At 41.4% G+C, this 18,301-nt stretch overlaps 1 protein-coding gene across 1 annotated transcript in view; it reads left to right on the forward strand.

Moving 5' to 3' along the window:
- Positions 1 to 18,301, forward strand: part of LOC126547779 (uncharacterized) — a 106,916-nt gene that overhangs the window by 30,255 nt on the left and 58,360 nt on the right. The gene's annotated exons all lie outside the window — the stretch shown is intronic.

Here is an 18,301-nt window from a genome sequence, read left to right on the forward strand (position 1 = left end):
AAACCATGACAAAGCAATAAAATGTCTGGAAATTTATTGCAGTTCCAGAATCAAATGTGCCAGCATGATAGTACAATCAATGACTATTAGCATAATGAAAGTGAAATAATTCAATAAATTGGATACAAACAAGCAAACCAGTTTGACAGGAAATTCAAGCATATTGCAAGCTTCAGTACAGTTGAAAATCCACAAGTGCAGCCAAGACTGAAATTCAGCGGCTCAAAACATCATGAGCTATTGGGCAGTCCTTGCATGCATTAGAACAGGCCACATTTGTTTTTGCATGTAAAAAGCATGCTACAAAAAATGATGCAAAGGAGGCCAGACAGCACAAATGACCTAGAACATAATGAAAGTACCTTTGAATACCTATGCTATTTCTAATAGACATCTACGTACAACTTATTCTCTCATGTAACACACAGCTGCAAAGAAAAAGAAGTGGTACCACCCACTTTGAATCAATTTCCTTAGCGTGCAGCACCTGAAATTCAAGCTTGCCAGCTAGAGAACATGACAAGTTCACAGCAAAATGGGCATAATGTGATAACAGTAGACAAACAGGTGATATCTCAGGCTGAAGTTAATTCAACAAGGGGACTAGTCGTCATCAGGGAAAGAAAATCCAAGCAGACAATTCCAGCTCACACTTACTTGCATACACAGATGTTGCTACATAGGTTTGTGTTGTGATGCCCCATGACCTAAGTCAGCATCAAAGAGGTTCATTAAAGAGTGGCACATATGCAGTGGCACACACCCAGCGTACATACACAAGTTTGTGTCAAAAAAGTTCATTGGAGAGCTGCATCTACCCAGTGGCCCCAAGTGCTCGTAGTAGCCCCAGGGGCACATACTGAATTTCCACAAATATAAGGAGTTTTTTTTTTCAAAATTTCTGGCGTCAGAAGACGCCTCGCATTGTATAACTGACATAGACACAAACAACAAGATCACTCATAGAAATTGGTGCCAGCAACCTGCCAAACTCCCATACTTCTACACACCTTGCTACCCCAACTAAACCCCCATGGTGAGCATTTAAACTTACCTCACCTTCTCTATGCACTCACTCATTTTGCTGGATATCCATGGAGTGGAAAAAAGTGAACTATATAAATACTGCCAAGGAAAACGGTTGTTACCCTAACGAAGAAGTCCACTTCTCAAAAAAATTTCTCCACCTGACATAACACTTGTTCGACCTCTGCTGATCACCTTCAGCTGAATATTGCATATCACACAAAGCAGCAATTCAACTATAATTTTTAGTTTTATAATGAAACAAAAATTTCTTAGGATGTGAAAGAAAATATGATACAGGAACCTTTAACAGTATCCATAAGTGTGAAATTTTTACACAGGCAAAGAGGCAAACACTTTGCCACCAGGGCACACATAAGGAGTCATTACATTTTCTCTGCAAAAAGCCTTAACACCCCGACGACAGGTGGTGTTGCATGAAGCCATGCATGCATTTAAAAAAATAGGCATTTTGTATTTTCTTCTTCCGCAAGATCAAGGCAGGCAGGCTGTGATGCTGTGCAAACAGTGGTGGCCTTCAAAAGGGAAGGAATCCACACAAAAAGCCATGGTACTGTTGAGATGGCAGTGCATGATAGGGCGCATTCTGGAAAACCAAACAAAATAGATTATGTACTATTGTATTGCAAACAGACACCGCATGAATATTTAAACATAGCATCACCAATTATTCAACAGTGCTGGGCCATTCAATGCTACCACTCCAAGTGCATCTTGGCCACCTCAGATTTTAGGAAAAATTACAGCCCATTGTACAGTTGCAGGCTGGATGAAGTGGAGAGTATGACGAAAGCCCGTCTGGTCGGGATGATGCATACTAAAAGGAAGAGGTCCAGACACCGACCAAAATGTTTAAAATAGTTTTTTACATTTTCAAATTCAAATAAATTCAAATAACTTCAAAAATTCAAATAAGTACTTTAAACCATTTTGGTCAGTGTCCAGACCTCTTCCTTTTAAGTCGCAGAATGCACAAACAGACTACTTCGCGAAAATTTCACATGGTGTGAGTATCGTTATCTTGTAGGCTAAGGTTGAAACATCACGGCACTGACAAAGCTACAAACAAGTGTTTCTACGAATGACCACAAGGCCTTCCAGAATGTTTCATTATGTGAGATAGACCATTAATGTTTTTTATCTGCAAAGAGTATCTTCTTATTCTGACTTAAGTATAATAGACCTTCGAGCAATTTCTGAAAAGTATTTTCATCCAGCTCGGGTGGTTTATAGGCGCAAATAACCAATTTAGGAACCCCCATTTTGTAGTGAAGAAAGCTTATATTAAAAAAACCTATAGCTGCAGTGATTAAAAGCTTCTGAAATTTTGAATCAACTCTTTATGTCTGCAGAAGCTCTTTAATTAGGTATTAGGACGCCTTGCAGCACTGACAATGAAAGGAAATCATGACAACATATTACAAAAACTAATAAAATGAATGTGTTCTTGATAATATATGTTGTTGTACTATACACAGATTATACAAAACACCAGCAGTAATGTGCATATCTTCAGAGTGCACACACAGTTCACCAACGTAATAATAAATACAGGTCAACATCATAAAGCAACACATAGGTACTGGCGTTTTTCTTTCACATTGGCCTAAAAACCAATCACATGAGCATTCAGCCATCATATAAGCAGCACCTGCTTGCATGAATTCAAGGAACTTTCAGATGTGCAAAATCGTTTAGGAGCTTTTAAGCAATAGGCATGACACTACTATTATGATTAATTTGTTGCCTGTAAGTGGTAAATCAAGTGAACTGCTAGTTGTCCTTCCGGTGAAGGATATTGCAGAAAATGTGAGGACAAAAAGATTATAGTAGCTATTTGGAACTCATGAATGTTAAGAAGATAATATGCAATGTTACCATGCTGACAGACAGTCAGATAAAAGATGATACAAAGAAAATATTATATATAGATTACACAGATGCAAGCATTCTGCTTCTTTATTGCTGCAAAACTCTGTAGTTATAGAAGTGCTTCATCCCCTGAAAAATATTTTTAGCAATACATTCACTATGGAGTTCTATTGAGGATGCATCAGATTTGCATGCTACAAGTGGTTTGAGCTGTTCACAGACAGACATCTGGCTTGTAAACGCAAGAGCATGACGAAATACTGCAAGTGCTCCAGAAAAATGCTTGCATGGTAAGGGAAATGACAAAAACAAGAATGTGGATGAAAAGACCAAACTGCCCCAAAGTCTAATTTTAGCAATGTAAGGTTTTATGAAACATAATTACAGTTCTAAGACAAAACAAAATACCAACATGATATGCAGAGAATGGGTGCTGGACATCAAGTAACCTCACTAAACAATGATTACATACATAAAAACGACACATTCGCAGGAAATTTCACAATACACGACATATAAACTATGTGATTCATGATGCACCCATGTCATACATCATATTGTTCAAGTAACCAACTTCTTTATTCAAGACCCCTGTAGAAGGTTTGTTAATGCAGTTATTGGTTTCTTGGATGGAAAAGACCTAGTATACAAATCTGCACTTATATTTGCAAACTGCATGTGTACAGTCACAGTTTGGCATGTTTTGCAATGTTTTGTGAGATATCCAGATGCTGTTACCACCTACATCTGTGCACAATGCTCCTGCAGCCTGCCATTACCACAAATCCTGGTCTATCCTACATAATACCCCAGTCACACGGGCACTTTCAAAGTCCTTTGAACCAAAGATTCTTTACTTCAAGGGAGAATGTGCACTGTCACACAGGCACAGCAAAGGAGCCCTACTGGAAGGTGGCTTTGAGTCAAAGGAGTGCGCGTTCATCCTTTGAAACCTCAAGGGAATACTCCCAAGCCTAGAGGGCGTCTGACAGTAGAAAAAATAATCTAAAGATATGGAAGTTCAATTTTTACTTCTTCAGAACAAGCTTATAAGTACTGAATACTGTTACTAAAGTACTAAACACTTTCGGGACACCCGCAATCTCCATCATGAAAGCGCCGGTACAGCAACACCGGTACGGCCTGTCGTCAGCAGCAACCTCGACACAACACGGTTGCCATGTGCGATTTGGTTCTTTGGTTAGTGGCTGCTAGGCATCCCAGTCTCCTTGGCTTTTTTCTGCACATCTTTCCTTGTCACTTTTGTTTTTTAGTTTTTACAGCGTTTACGTGTACCTACCGCTACCTAGCCACAACGAACGAAACAAAGCAGCTGAAGCAAAGGCAACAATGAATAATCGACGCCAATGTGCGGTGTACGAAGCGGTACACATGGTGGCCATCATTACAATAAATACATCTGTTTGTGATAAAGTAATGCCTTTACTACGTGTGCATTTTGTTTTGATGTTTCTATGTATTAGGAAAAATAAATGTTGCTGAAAAAAATGTGACAAATTTATTATAAGACGCATTGGGCTATATTTTTTTATTACTTTCAAGGTGATGGTAGCGCTAAGGATACATTGCGGTCTCTGTTAAAAGCTTCAACGGAGACTACCTGGAGACCATGTAGCACCGACATATATCCGTTGAACTAATGTCTTTGAAAGCTCAATGCTCCTTAACTTCAAAGGACCTTTGGCATGCTCGTGTGACGGGTATAACACTTGCTGCTGAAGGCATTAAAGGCACTCAAAGGTGCCTCAAAGACAGGCTGAGCATTCTGCGCAGGTTAGCGTGTCAGCAAGGCCTGAAACACTTGCAGGACATTGTAAAAGATGTCAATACATGGCAAAATACAACAGCACAATATACTCAGAAAATGTAAGGCTAAAAGTGCACACTGATATATAAGGGCCTTCCCAGACAAACCGATAAATGCAATAGCACACCTTCTATTGAAATCTCGAATATAAAAATTGATTACTTGAAAAAGATGTACGGTACATGCAAAATAAAATGAGTGATGTATGTTATATGTCACGTGTAGTCAAATTTTGCTGCAAATTTGAGCATTTCATGCATGCATATAATCGCACTCATGTACTAAAACAAGTTCATGTGTAGTGCTCATCCTGTGCATTTCATGTGTTTCATCTTATAGTGTAGTAACTATGTTTCCTAATGCCAGTAACCAACTCTCCCAGCTTTCAGCAATAGTATGCAAGATTATTTATTCTTAGAAGTATGATAGCAGGAAGAAACAAGGATGAAGACCTGTCAACAGGACTAGCATCAACTACAAGCTGATTTGGCTCCTGGATGGAAACGAGTATTAGTAATCGTAATCATTATCAATGTTTCAATGAGGGAGTGGGTGAACCCAGAACTTGCACAAATAACTACAGTAGCCACATGGCTGAACATATGAGCCGTGGGTGTTTCCCTATCTTCCAGCACATGAGGTTAGTTGCAGAGCCCCGAGAGAGCTGAGAGGGAAGTGATTGTGGTTTTCCACATTAGCAAATAAAGATCGACATGTGTCGGAAAATAATCACCATCTCTCATCGAAAACATGTAATTGTTTATAGAGCACTTATCCTCAATTCATTACACAGATTGCGTTAGGTGACTAATTTGTTTTACTACTGTTCTTAGTGCCCCATACAAGATTAACCTTTTCCATGCCAATTTTATTTTCACAAAACCACTGAAATTTCTAAAATATTTTTATTAGCTATTCTTTGTGAAGAGTTTTTATTACTGCAATATCAGCAGTTCGTTTAAAATTTTCTGCTGCCTTTTACTAGCTGTTTTTCATGTTTTTAGGTTGAAAACAGACAAGGACGCAGAAACTGTCTACATGAAGCATATTTTTTTAAAGAAAGTCAAGCGTGCTTTTGTTATCCTTCATGAAAAATGTTATTGCAGGAAGAAAGGTGGTTAACCGAGGGCCCCTATTTTTATTATTCATATCATAAGAAGCCAACAAACACTGACACCAAGGACAACATAGGGGAAATTACTTGAGCTTAATAAATGAAATAATGAAACGATAAATTAATGGAAATGAAAGTGGATGAAAAAACAACCTGCCACAGGTGGGGAACAATCCCACAACCTTCGCATTTCGCATGCGATGCTCTACCAATTGAGCACCGCGGCGCCGTTTACCGATCCACTTTCTTGGGTATTTATGTTTCCTTGTAGAACCCTGGGAGTGTTAGCCAGCGTTACCACTCACAGACCTTGGCGGCGGACATGGAACATTCTTTCTGCCGCAGGCGTCACGAGAACGCGATCTTTTTTTAGTGAAGGCAACCGGTCAATAAACCCACAGATGCTACCTGAAGGCATCAATGTTGCCTGATTCGAGACACTCGTTATGTAATAAATGAGAAGAAAGAGGGTTAACCGAGGGCCCAATTTTTACTAGTAATATCATAAGAAGCCAACAAACACCAAAGGCAACATAGGGGAAATTACTTGAGCTTAATAAATGAAATAACGAAATGATAAATTAATCAAAATGAAAGTGGATGAAAAAACAACTTGCCACAGGTGGAGAACGATCCCACAAGTTCACTTTCTTTTTTTTGGGGTGGGGGCAAAAACTGAACACATAACTAATCACTGATCTATCATGCAAGTGGTGTTTGCCTATCTCAATAGTCTATATAAAGACAGAAAACTAGGCTCAGATGTTTTTATCTCTAAAAGAAAAGACAAGCTTTTATACGGCAACCTATCAACTTGAAGCCCACGGTAGTAGTTCTCTTCTATGGCATCTAGCTGTTGAGCACGAGTCAAATAAAAATTAATGCAAATGTATTAGTGTTCCATGCTTTTAATGCATGGAAAAGGGACACTAAAGGAAATTAATGAGTTAAGTTAGATTAGAGGTTAGCCTTTTGTAATAACAAATTCATCATTTATACCAAGAACAGAGCTTTTATAAGCAAGAAAATTAGAGAACTGGAACATCAAAGGGCACCAACTAATATATTGAACCAAATTCCGTAGTTTTATTTGCCAAAACCACAATATGATTATGAGGCATGAAGTACGAGGGATTCTGGAATAATTTTGACCCCCTTGGTTACTCTACTGTGCATACAGTGCAAAACACACATGCATTTTTGCATTTCACACCTATCAAAATGCAGCTGCCACAGCTACAATTTGATTATCCACCATCAGGCTTGGCAGCGCAACACCAAACAGCCCAACTCAGAGCCCATGCTTGTCAGCAACCTTCTGCAGTGAGTGCATCACTTGGTGCTCATGAGGCAGTACTTCCAGCTGCTTCAGCTGCTTTAAAGTGTGCGCACTGCTGGCTTTTGCTGTTTTACAGCCCTTAAAGCCCAACCACAACAAAAGTTAGGGCTGCATAAAAAAATGATTCAAACAGTGTAAATACAAAACAGCATTCTAGCAATCTTGATACCGAGACTGAAATGAATGCCACAATTACCAGTAACTGGCAGTGAGGCATGACTCAGATTGCAGGGCACCTTAGTGTGGCCTACGAGATAAGGGACCACCTGCAGCTGCCTGCAGTGATAAAAACCTGAAGGCGATGTGGACTCTCGTCATAGCCACTAACCACCAGGTTCATGTGTCGTCTACTAATACAGTATTAAAAGAATATCAAAAAGAAAATTAGATACCAGCCCCGCAGCTTTGCCAAGATGACTACAGTAGTATTTACTACTAATTTATTACCAATATAGCCAAAGTGAAATTTCATTGCATTTGGAATTTAAGCTTTTGCAGTAGGGGTTTTGAGATGTGATAATCGCAATGCTCCTGTGCTTTGTGACATTACATCACTAGATATTTGACAACGCCGTGGTTCTAAGTGTTTTTACATACATCGATATCTTGATTCTTTTACAACCTAACTCTAATATGACACATGAGAATACGGTAGATAACATTTGAAATGTCTTTAATGGGCACGGAAAAGGACTAACCTTTACACATGAGACACGCATGGTGAAAGCATTGTAAGCAAGGCTCCCACGTGTCTTTAAATAATTTTTCACTTTGGTCGGTGTCAGTTCTGTTTTTTCCCTTGACTCTTCCTAACCGGACAAGACTTCGTCAGACTCAACTTGACAACCCATTGACAATATGCTGCATATCTTAGGTAAACATTTGATGCTCACCCTAACGCATGTTTCCTGAAGTTACCAACTAAGAGCAAAGAAAGGTTAGCTACTGTATGAACCAGCCTAAATCCATGTTAAGCCCACAATTGCCCAATGTGCCTTGAATAGGCTCTAAAAATGTGTATTAACACAAGGCGCAATAGATTTTGTGCTCACGTTGGCATGTTCATAACAGCTGGCCTCCCTCACTCTCATCATCGGAATCTCAGAATCCCTACTGCGAAAACTTCAGGAGTGGAAAGCAGCAAAGGTAACAGTGCGCAGTTTGAAGCAGCCAGAGGCACTGCCTCATGAGCACAGCAGTTGCACTCACTGAAGAAGGTTAATGACAAATATGGGGCCCCATTCGTGCTGCTGGTTCCGAAGAAGCCATCTAAGCTTTTTTCCCACGCTTGAGTGTAAAAATACAGCTGCTTTTAACAAAAGGCATGCAACACCGTTCATGAATTGTGCCATTGGAATGGTTTACCAAATAACCTCTTACTTCTGGTAAGCTCTACACAAGCCAAATTGGACGCTGCACTGATGAAAGGGCAAGAGAACATTTGCAGAATATAAAAACAAAGTAAGACCAATGTAGGTGAGCATTGTAACACATGCACTTGTCATCCACAAATTGAAATATATTCTTGGCAGAAGTAGAAACATGAATTCACAACTGATATCAGAAGCTCTTTTAATATCAAAGAATGACTGTAATTATTCTTTTTTTTTCTATTTCTCACAAGTATGTGTATGAATGTTTTTTGCTTTCGGTTTACACAGGTTGCTACACCTCCATTTGTTTGACCCTGTTCCCTTCTTTGCAATCTTTCCTCCCTCCCCCTCTTTTATGAACTTCCAGAGAGATTATATGAATAGTTCCTGCTTTCTTAGAAAACATGGCACACACGCGGTGGATGTGGAACATCCTTTCTGCTGCAGGCATCACAAGTACGTGATCTTTTTGGGTGAAGGCAACTGGTCAATAAAGCCCCACATGCCAACTGAAGGCATCAATGTTGCCGGAATCGAGACCCTTGTTATGTAATGAACGAGAAGAAAGCAGGTTAACCGAGGGGCCCGATTTTTATTAATCATAAGACGCCAACAAACAAAGGCACCAAGGACAACACAGGGAAAATTAACGGAACTGAAAGTGGATGAAGAAACAACTTCCCGCAGGTGGGGAATGATTCCACATCTACGCATTACGTGTGTGATGCTCTACCGATCGAGCTAACACAGCACCGTCTTCCCATCTATTTTCTGGGGTATTTATGTTACTACTAGAACTAACCCTGGGATTGTTAGCCAGTGCCACCACTCACAAACCTTGGCGATATGTAGAGCATCCTTTCTGTCGCAGGCATCACGAGTATGTGATCTTTTTGGGTGAAGGCAACTGGTCAATAAACCCACACGTAGTACCTGAAGGCACCAATGTTGCCAGATTCGAGACCCTCGTTATGTAATGAACGAGAAGGGGGTTAACCAAGGGGCCCGATTTTTTACTGCTGGTGTAGTACACACTTTCCTGCGTTTAGGGTGATGCCAGCTTCTTGCAGGTGCTGAAGTACTTTGTGCAGTCGTGCATCATGTTCTGTCTTCGTGCGGCCAAACACTATTATGTCGTCTTGCAGACATGCTTGGCCGTCCAGGCCTTCTAGCAGTCTTAGCATTTCCCAGTGGAAAAATTCAGTTGCTGTGGAAATTCTGAAGGACAATCAGAGGAACTTAAAATGGCCAAGTGGCGTCAGGAAAGTGTTGTACCTCTGGGACTCGGGTAACCAGTAAACAATATCCGGCTATAGCATCAAGTTTGCTAAACCAGGCAGCTCCGGTGAGTTTGGCCAGGCAATCATTGATGGTGGGCACTAAGACTCATTCTCACAGAATGTTCTATTTTAACCCTCCAAAGTCACTGCAGATTTGAAGCTCGCCTCCTTTATTTTTAGCCACTACCATAGGTGCATGCCACTCTGTGGTTTCTTCGACCTTTATGATGACACCCAGGCTCTCCGTTCTCTCCAACTCGCATTTGGACACTCGGCAACATGGGCAGAGGTACTCGCCCCGAGTACATAATAGCACACCGCTTGGCATCAGGGAGTAGCGATATATTGTAATCGGTCCTGAGAAGGTAGGCCCAGGTCTGTAGCCAGGTAGAGGTAGTGGCATAAAATGGTGGCTGGGTCGCTGACCTTGCCTTTTGACTCCGCTACTTTTAGGAGACTTGGTTGGACATTGAAGGATTTGATTGCGGGGGGACGTCAAAAAGTGCGTCATGCAGCTTGTCTATTACATAAATTTGTTCTTGACACAACCAGCCATTTCAGCACACGGTAGCAGTCTAACCGTTGCTTTTTTTGGTCCTGCCGGGTCCGAGCAGCTGTTCTTTTGCTTGCTTCAGGTTTCCCGTGACTTGTTCGTCGTAGAGGCTTGTTGGCATGGCAGTCACATCTGCACCAGTGTCTACCTTGAAGCCATTGACCATCACATTGATTTCTCATGGCCCAGGATCCTGTTGGTCAATTAATTGTCCAAGTAAACCTCTTCCAAAACAGCTTGGTATGTGCATTTTGTTCTGCTTTTTGGAAGCGGAAAAGCATATGGCAGCTGTGTTCCTTTTTACTGCAGGCACTGCATGTTTTGCCATTCGCCGTGCACATAGTGTGTGATGGTGAACCATAGGTGTCTTGTTGAGCCATACCACTTGCATGTCAGCGCAGTTTGGTCACGCTGGTTTTTACGAGAATTATTTGACTTTCCTTTGCTCTTCGAGAAGCTGTGCATGGTGTCTACAGCTTCAAGTGATTGTAGCTGTGGCCGTAGGTCCTTTTGCTGCTGTTTGATTGTTGCCGCCATGTTGCGAGCAGTGTTGACAGCGGCTTCCAGAGTAAGCTCAGCATTAAGTTGCAGCTTCTCACTTACCTACGTGTCTGTGGGACCGACCACGAGTCTATCACAGATCAGTTCCTCTTTCAGGGCGCTGTACTCAGAGGCTTCAGCGAGCCTGAAGAGTTCGGTGATGAACATATCGGCTGTCTCATGCACGTCTTGCTTCTGGCTGTTGAACTTTGCACACTCGTATATCATGTTCATCCGTGTCAGGAAATTTTTTATGAACAGTTGCATTACTGTGTTGTAGTCGAGTTTCTCAGCATCACAGAGCCTGAGCAAGGCTAGGACGTCTTTGGCTTCACGACCCATGGCATAAATGAGTGTGTTCACCTGCGTCTCGTCGTCGTCTTTAGTCTGGAGATAGCTCTATAGCCCTCCCTTCTCGTGAGCCACCGTTTCTACTCTTCGGGCTGCCGAAAATCAAGTTTTTCCGGCAGTTTGACGACGAACGAGTTTAGTGGAGCTGCGTGCTGGGCTGTGGACACTGTAGGTGAAGCCATGGGTAGCAAAGTTTCGTATTCACCGCAGTGCGCTGTGATGTAGACTTCTACTTGCGTGGTGCATTTCTCACAGCGTTGTCGAGTATCCCACCGTTGCCTCCATGTCATGGTCGGGTGACGAGCATACGTGATTGACAAAACGTAAGTGTTAACTGGAACTGTTTACTAGGTTGTGTATGCAAAACAAGCACGGCTACATGCCGGCTCGGCTTACACGGTCTGGTCCGCTCTCCCAGAGGCGTTGTTCCGCATCTTACATGACCGTGTACATAGCGCCATCTCGTTGCGGTAGCTCGCATGACACGGTGCACCAGTGTAACTCAATGGACAGCAACTTCAAAAAAAGTATATTTCGGAAGGCTGCCCAAGTTTAAACAACTCTCAGTTAACGTTAAGGCGAGTTGCCCTCTTATTAACATGCACATTTACGCCACTAGACCATAACCTCATTGCTACATTATAGCACAGTTTTGGTCCGAATTAAAACACTGATATAACACAGCAGAAAAGTTACGAATAAGTGCCATAAATACGAAAAATATTAGAAGGGCATACACTATCATTCTTGCTAACTGCTCATTTGTTGAAATTCTGGCAGTCTTCTGAATTATAATATTTAAACGTGCTGCCCATTGAGTTATGATAATGCATTGCGGTGAAATTTGATAGATGGCCGCAGGGCCAATTCAACATTTCAGTTTCAACCACAGCTAGTTACCCCTATGCTTTTCTTGGCTTCATTGCCTGCTGGCTTTATATGGTCGTGATTTTTTAAAAAATGAAGCCCGTTTTCCTTCTCATTCATTCATGCGAGGGTTTGAAACCTCACAGCTTTGATGCCTTTAGGTAGCATGCATGGGTTTATTAGCCACATGCCTGCTCTCTTCAGTTCAGGTGTTACGCGACACCATCGTGCAAAAAAAGATGTTCCACATCTGCCCACCATGGCTCTAAATGGCGCTGGCTAACACTCCCAGGGCATAAATACCATAAATACCCAAGTTAGCACAATTGGTAGTGCATCGCGTGTGTACTGCAAAGGTTGTGGGTTAAGTCACCACCACAGACAAGGTCCTTTCGTCTGCTTTCATGACTTTCTTTCAATATTTTCTACATTTCAATTTCAACCACAGCTAATTACACCAATGCTTTTCTTGGCTTAATTGCCTGTGACCTTTATATAATCAGCAAAAATAAGGTTACAAGAAAATTAAAATAAAAAAGTGGAGGACAGGGTCATCGGTGTTCAAAGAAGCACCTTCCTTTTTGTATCGTTAACCAACATGTGCGCCCAATAGGTAACTCCTCTACCTGCACATCGAATGACAATGCAAGAGATGCAGCTGGAACCCACAGTCAAATATATGTACAGCATACCAATGCATCTCTCCTCCGAAGGTAGTGAAGAGCACAGGTGCCTGTAGAGTTGCGTGCCACGGTTCCTCTTGCCAACCCATGGAAAGGAGCATAAGTGATGCTGTAGAGCTTGCTCCTTCAAGCAGTGTTCAGGTATCCATTCATAATCCTGCATGTAGTGTCCAATGTATTGTAGATATCAAGACAGCTTCAGTCCTGCAGCAAATAAAGTGATCAGTTCTAACCAAAATGTTGAGATGTAGACACTTTGGCAGGCGGATGTTAAATGTTGAAGTTTCTGGGATGCCAGTGATAATTTCATTAAACATTATATGGGCCACTCATACAGGGATGGAAGCAGTCAAAGAAGTTTTGGAGCAGCTCTGGGAGGTGGCAAATTTGACACACTGGAGCATGAAGTGCCCGTTTTCGAGCAGTAAATACATATTTACATGAGTAGCTTGGTAGAGGTCAATGAGTGAAATACAGGTATATGAAGAAAAGGTGTTCCTTATTTTACTTTACAGAGCACTATTTGATTATGGCAGATCAGTTCTGTGGAAGCCTGCAAGGCAAGTAAAATTCATGACAGGAAAAATTTTCACCCACCCTACTTTAGCATGAAGCTACGAAGGAGACCTGTACAGGTTTCTCGGAAACCACCATTATATTACATACTGGATATGACAACTAACTGTGGCCAAGAAAAAAATTAATGAGTGCTTTCCGTGAACATCACCCACTCTATGTTGATAGGTTTATGTTTGTACTACTCAAGTTTTTTTTTTCCATTGTGAACAAGCAATTAATATGTACTTGTAATGAATGTTTATTTCCTTACTTATCGAATATGGTGCCAATGCAAAGGTTGTGGAATACGCCGAGAAATGACCGATAACAGCGTTACAACGACCTAGTTCATGTGTGGTCTTTTTTTTTTCCGACAAAAAAAAACAAACAAGCGAATTTTTCTTTAGAAATTCACGTGACAATGCGCTCCGCATCAGTAATATAAGTGGTCTCAGACAGAAACAGTGTCATCAGTGCACTGCATATATTATGAATGTGCAAACCTGGGGCACAGTCTTGTAAAGGTTCGCAAAGCGAACTGTTACCAAGATCGCGCTACTTCGCATTTGGTAGGGACTGTACTTGCACGCCAAAAACTGCTGACATGTCGAGAAAAAACTGCAGCTGCTCTTTCCCAGTGCCCCTATTTGACAAAGCTTATGTAAAGATTGATGCAATAGTGCGCAGAAGCATTGTCATGGTAAGGGCAGTTTATTTTCACCTTTTATTTATTTCACGGGCTTTCATTCTCGTGCCTTCACAAATCCTAGGCTGTCTTAAATGCTGTTACCGGCCATTTGTAACCATCATACAAAGCTTTTCACTGACATCTCATCGATTAGGTAAATCAAGACACTCATCAGATACAGTGAACACCATTCGAGTAGTGCACTCTGGTAATTTTTCATTCTTGGCAACCTGCAGTTGAGATAGCAGAATATTGCAGAATAAATGTGAAGTGACGTAGTGGTCATTGCATATTTGCGAGTATTTTATATCTGTTTTGACACACTGGTTGGAAAAAAGACATGAACGGGCATGTTAATTGCACTTGAGCTATGGTATACAAGTTTCCCTTGTTGTGCAAGGGCGTCTACATTAGACAGACGGGAAGGGGTATCAATGATTCATAATAAGGTTAGTTACAGCGCAACCTAAGACAAGGACAACAGAAGGTACAAAATGACGACACGGCGCTGTTTTGTACCTTCTGTTGTCCTTGTCTTAGGTTGCGCTGTAACAAACCTTAGTATGAATCCCAACCAACTGGCCCAACTTGCCGTTCTGATGCAGTATCAACGATTGCTTGGGCGAGCATAGTTACAACCTTCATAAAAGTTAACGAAGTAGGCCCCTTGCGATGCATTGCAAGACTTGTGGATGCAAACTAGTTTTTTTAAAGAATGTGTCATCATAGGATGCAGTAACATTCAACTGATGCGCGAGATTACTGATCAGGCTAATGCCATTGCCAAATACGTTAGGGTGTGCGTGAGTACACCCTCCTTATCTTTATCAGGCAAGGAACTTTACTTTCTAAGTTGGTCGGCACGTTTTCAGTGAACTGCAGCCGTCTGCTTCTTGTAAGGTTGTTGTTTCAGTTGTTTTTCTCATGTGTGCTATGAGCGGCGCATATAATGTGCAGTAGGGTTGTGGAATAAGACCAGTTAGAAGTTAGTGCTCATCCTGTTACCTGTACTTTTTCTTCCATACTCAAACTGAGTTATGCTAAAGCAAGACAAGAATCCATTCAGTCAGTTTGTGCCTTCGAACCAGTTCACCTCCACAGTGCACAATGATGCTATTATATAGGGACATTGAAAATATTGTTTATTTTCTTTTAATAAATAAAGTTTAGTATGAAGTTTCACACTGCATTTTGCAAGTTTTAATTACCCTAGTATAAATTTGTATTCTAGAATGTGAAGGATGAAAACAAGCATTTCCAACCTTACACATTTCCAATGACATCTAATCACTAATACTTAGAGGAAGGGCGCTACGATCTCAAACAGTCGCAGCTTCTATCCGCGGTTGTTGTATATAAAGGCATTACGCACCGAGAGAATATGGTCAAATCTTAAAGCTAAAACTACGGTAAAGGCTTATACCAACACGCTTAAACAAGGGAGAACATTTCAAAACACATAGTGCAGAGGTAAAAAAAAAATAGATCATGGAGTTTTACTTGCCAAAACTACAATCTGATTATGAGGCACGCCATAGTGGGGGGACTCCGAAATAATTTTGACCACCTGAGGTTCTTTAATGTGCACCTAAATCAAAGTACACGGGTGTTTCCGCATTCTGCCCCGATCAAAATGCGGCCACCGTGGCCGGGAATCGATCCCACGACCTCGTGCTTAGCAGCCCAACACCATAACCCCTAAGCAACCACGGTGGGTACAGTGCACAGCTGTGAAAATTTTTCCTATACCTGAAATAAGTTTTTGGTCAGGGGCTCAAGAACCGGGGGAATCGCGCCCTGTCTGGCGCTGTTCACAGTGCCACCTCAGCCAACTGGGACATTTGCACGCGAGAACGAGAGCACCAAGTCCGGCCATGGTTGGTAAACCCATATGACGATACATTACCAAAATATACAGTAACTAAAACAAAAGGACGCGTACAAACGAGATGTGTCCTTTTTATTCAACTGACATATTATCTTCGCGCCTTCTCCCCCTTGTACGATATAAAGGTTACACAGTTCTGCTTATTCTATCGTCTTACATCATGCATGCGCACTGAGCATATCAATACGTTCTGGATATCGCAGAAGCCGTTGTTCACGGCGTGAGACTCACGATAGCGAAGTCCAATGCGATCCTTCTAGAAATAAAGAAATTGTTCGCCTGCGACAAACTTTGCAAACAAGAAATAAAATACGAGCTTACCAAAATGCTTCGTCCAGGTTGGTGGCGGCACGCAGTTCGTTGGCGTTCACCGTTGCGCATTACGCTGTGTTGTTAATCACGCCGCCCTCGCTTGTAGGCGTGAGAAGAGCATCAAAGTATTATTCTTTTCTGTCAAATACTGCTGCTTCGTAAGTACAAATAGAAAATTTTGAGTTGTCAAGCCTACCCCAGCATACTGGCACATAACAGCTTCCCGCGCTCAAATCTCGCTGTGGATTCGAATTCGCGCTGCGTGCATTTCGATGAGCTGTTGGGGCGCCACCTAGAAGAGTTTGAATATGGACAAAACAAAACAAAATTCTAACATATGTCCGTCTAGATTATTTTATATTTATTTATTTAAGATATAAGGCACATGCTGTTTAGAAAATACTCACGGCAAACAATGTTTCAGTTTAGTTTCTTTGGCCCCTCGGCCCCTCCGATTTATGTCCATTGGCACCTGGCCTGCGGCCTTTAAACGATATTCCTTACATATTGTGGCTCAATGTCGAGGACATTAAACCTGGTTGAATGGTGTTTAAATGGAGGGACAATATTTCGTTTTGTAGAGTATTGCTGCTGGGGATAAAGCGAGAAATATAGGCTGCTTCTCGTCGGCAAAAGGAGCCGGACGAGCAAGTCACGAAATGCAAGAAAACGAACGGCTTGCATGATTACTAGTACAGTCTCGCTTGGTTGACCAGTGAGAAACAGCATAATTAACAACCTAACAAATACAATGGACAGCCGCCAAATCGTTGGTCAATTAGACATGTTAATGATGAGTCAGAGTGGTTGTTATTTCGTGTTTGTCCGTTTGTAAACGTGTTGTGCAAAGCTTCGTTTATTCGATGTTGTGCCTCATTTCCACCAGAAAAAGAAAGAAAGAAAAGCGGCGTGTTTCTGTTGACGCGGCACGCGCAAGTGAAACGGATTTACGGGCAAGCCGCGCGTGTCACGTTCACACATATATCGCTCAATAAAGCATTCCGGCGGTATCGATCGACATACCGGCCGCACCACTGGTGGTAACGGCTATAGTGGTACCGGTGGTAATAAGGGGAGCCGAAAGGACCTAGAACCTCAGGGCACCACAAGAATATATTTCATGGTTTCACACCTGCTTACTGCAAAAGTGTACAAAGTACATGCATGGTATAGCACTGTACTCGTAATGCAAAAATAAACGAATTAAAATTAATTTGTAAACTAAGAAACCAAGGTGAACCTTCAATAATTCACGAACAGGTAGGTTCACACTCAACTGACTCATGAAACAGTATGCTAGCTGTGCCAAGAATCTTAATTAGTCGAGCAATTAAGGGTGGTGACTGTCATGTGCAATGCCTTGGGGAAATGCATGCAGAAGTAGGACAATAGCTGTTGCTCTGTCTTTGCTCATGCCCTATCAATTGATTAATCACTTATTTACTTATTTATTTTTATTTTCACATACTGTAGTCCAATTGGGCTATCGCAGGAGTGGGTTTGTACATTGCATATAACAAAATATTTTTCTGCACAAATCAACTTCAATGCCTTAAAAAACATGATAACTTCAATATAAAAGATACAATCAGTATAATAAACGCCGCATGAATCAAGTAAATACAATGATTTTTCTAATTTACCTAGTTTCACCTGGGAGTAAGTTCCATTTTTCAATTGTATGAGGAAAGCTATACTTAAACAGGTTAGTATGCAGTTGAAATGGAGCAAGGTTAAGTTTGTGGCTATTCCTAGTAGGTTTCAAATTATCAGGAGACAGATAGTTGTTCTTTAATGAGTAGTGTGGGGTGTTATTTGAATTATGCAACAATTTAAGGCATTCATAATCACGCCGCTTGGACAGAGGTAGTAAACCGATTTGTTGTTTATTTAAGTCATTATTCCAAAAAATTGGAGAGTTGGAATTTCCCCTCACAAGGCACTATTGGCAATAAAATCACCTACAGTGCTTGTCGAATGGGTGCCGCAGTGCTACAGTTGACCTGCA

Source organism: Dermacentor andersoni, chromosome 1, assembly GCF_023375885.2.
Source record: "Dermacentor andersoni chromosome 1, qqDerAnde1_hic_scaffold, whole genome shotgun sequence".
In the NCBI taxonomy this organism is placed as follows: domain Eukaryota; kingdom Metazoa; phylum Arthropoda; class Arachnida; order Ixodida; family Ixodidae; genus Dermacentor; species Dermacentor andersoni.